Source organism: Dryobates pubescens, chromosome 1 (assembly GCF_014839835.1).
Source record: "Dryobates pubescens isolate bDryPub1 chromosome 1, bDryPub1.pri, whole genome shotgun sequence".
Lineage (NCBI taxonomy): Eukaryota > Metazoa > Chordata > Aves > Piciformes > Picidae > Dryobates > Dryobates pubescens.
The window spans coordinates 53,683,461-53,686,399 of NC_071612.1; positions in this window are offsets into that span (position 1 = coordinate 53,683,461).

Genomic DNA, 2,939 nt, shown 5'->3' on the forward strand with positions numbered 1-2,939 from the left:
CAAGTTCCCAGCTTGGAGGCTGTTTTGGATTGAGTTTTATTCTGAAATATGAAATATACAAGCCACAAAGATGGTACAACTTAGAGAAATGCATGCTATGAATAATAGTTAGAAGTATAACTTCACAGAATCACCAAGGTTGGAAGAGACCTCAAAGATAATGAAGTCCAACCCATCACCACAGACCTCATGACTAAACCATGGCACTAAGTGCCACATACAATCCCCTCTTGAACACCTCCAAGGATGGTGACTCCACCACCCCCCTGGGCAGCACATTCCAATGGTGAACGACTCTCTCCGTGAAGAACTTTCCTCCTCACCTCAAGCCTAAACTTCCCCTGGTACAGCTTGAGACTGTGTCCTCTTGTTCTGGTGTTGGTTGCCTGGGAGAAGAGACCAACCCCCTTCTCACTACAACCACCCTTCAGGTAGTTGGAGAGAGCAATGAGGTCTCCCCTGATCCTTCTCTTCTCCAGGCTAAACAATCCCAGGTCCCTCAGCCTCTCCTCATAGGGCTTGTGCTCAAGGCCCCTCACCAGCCTCGTTGCCCTTCTCTGGACACGTTCAAGTGTCTCGATGTCCTTCTTAAACTGAGGGGCCCAGAACTGGACACAGTACTCAAGGTGTGGCCTAACCAATGCAGAGTACAGGGACACAATGACTTCCCTGCTCCTGCTGGCCACACTATTCTTGATGCAGGCCAGGGTGCCATTGGCCCTCTTGGCCACCTGGGCACACTGCTGGCTCATGTTTAGGCAGCTGTCAATCAACACCCCAAGGTCCCTCTCTGTTTGGGAGCTCTCCAGCCACTCCAACCCCAGCCTGTAGCTCTGCATGGGGTTGCCGTGGCCAAAGTGCAGCACCCGGCACTTGGATTTGTTGAATGCCACCCTGTTGGACTGTGTCCATCTGTCCAGCTAGTTGAGGTCCCTCCACAGAGCCCTTCTACCCTCTAACCGATCAACATCTGCTCCCAACTTGGTGTCATCTGCAAATTTGCTGATGACTGACTCAATCCCCTCATCCAGATCATCAATGAAGATGTTAAAGAGGACAGGGCCCAGCACTGATCCCTGGGGGACGCCACTGGTGACTGGCTGCCAGCTGGATGTGGCACCATTCACCATCACTCTCTGGGCTCGGCCCTCCAGCCAGTTCCTAACCCAGCACAGAGTGCTGCTGTCCAAACCACGAGCTGACAGCTTAGCCAGCAGTTTGCTGTGGGGGATGGTGTCAAAGGCCTTGCTGAAGTCCAGGTGGACTACATCCACAGGCCTCCCCACGTCCACCAGACGGGTCACCTGATCATAGAAGGAGATCAGGTTGGAGAGGCAGGACCTGCCCTTCTTAAATCCATGCAGGCTGGACCCGAGCCCTTGGCCATCCTTCAGGTGTGCAGTTATTGCCGCCAAGATAATCTGCTCCATCATTTTCCCTGGCACTGAGGTCAGGCTGACAGGCCTGTAGTTTCCAGGTTCCTCCATCCGACCCTTCTTGTGGACGGGGATCACATTGGCCAGTTTCCAGTCATCTGGGACCTCTCCAGTGAGTCGGGACTGGTGGGAAATGATGGAGAGTGGCTTGGCCAGCTCATCTGCCAGCTCTCTCAGCACCCTAGGATGGATCCCATCCGGTCCCATGGACTTGTGAGTATCCAGCTTGTGAGTATATTTGTGTGAAAATCTTGAGCAATACTGTGATATTCTATTGCCATAGAAGGTGATTAACTGCTATAAACCCTAGTGTTAGTTCTATGTTCTTAATTATTAAAATACCTATTTACTGGCTAGGAATAATACTGGCTTTTCTGTGAAAGGAAGTCAACACTGGAGTCCCATCGGGCTCTCTGAATCCATGTTGATTAATGTAAATATTTATTAAAAACCCTGAAAAGGGAGTTGCTGTTAAACCAAAATTATGGGAGTGTAGTAGTAGAGAAAATGACAAATTGAATAATTATAAAGGAACAGAAAAACCCACTGAGTGGTTGGGTGATAAAATGGCTGATTAAAATAATAGTATGTACTGTAAAGTAATAGAAGGAACTTTATGTATGCAGTGATGAGTTCTGAGCTGACCATTAATATTCAGGGATGAGGTTATGGAACTGCAGCTGATAAAGCTATCCACGTTACAATAAATGTTTTCTAAGAAAGCAGCATTTCATTGTACAGTGTTTCAAAGATGCAAGCAATGTCAAACAGAGGACCACAAGGGGGAAAGTCATTCTGCCACTCTCTAACTACAGCATCTCCTTTTGAAACATTTGCACGGTGCTCTGGTTCATCTTCTCAGAAGGGGTAACAGTGGACCTGCACGGCAAGATGTGACAACGATACAACAGAATATAGGGCTTGACCGAGCATTTGGCAGCATTGGCTGCTTTCATAGGCTAGCAAACCTCTGTCATCAAGATGAATGCCTGCTGGAAAGGATTCTCCTTCTGGCCCAAATGTCCAGTCCACTTGCAGGTCTGTGTGGGACAGATAGATCACCTCTCTCAGACTAGTGTCAGGACTGCACATCCTAGTGCTGATGTGTGGTTTTCTTTCTCTGTGCTCTTCCTACTCTGATAATTTTCTTACATGCCTGCAATAGACGATCACAATCTAATAAAGGAAAATGCTCTTTATGCATGATATTGGTACTGCACTTCTTAGTGATACATCTCAATCCCTCAGCCCAGTTATTTTCTGTGGTTTTAAGTGCTGCCCTAGATGACAGTAGAACTAGTTTGGCACTTGCTCAGCAGCAGTTAACAATGGACTGAAAAAGCTTTTATAACACCGTTTATATCTAGGTGCAATAACATTAAGATTTTTCATGTAAATTGGAGCTCTGTTTTTCCCTTTCTTCAGAAACTTTTATTCCCATAGTTAAGCAGAATATTTTTTCATTCTTGATGTAGAAATAATTTTGAGGCATGGAAAGGTCAA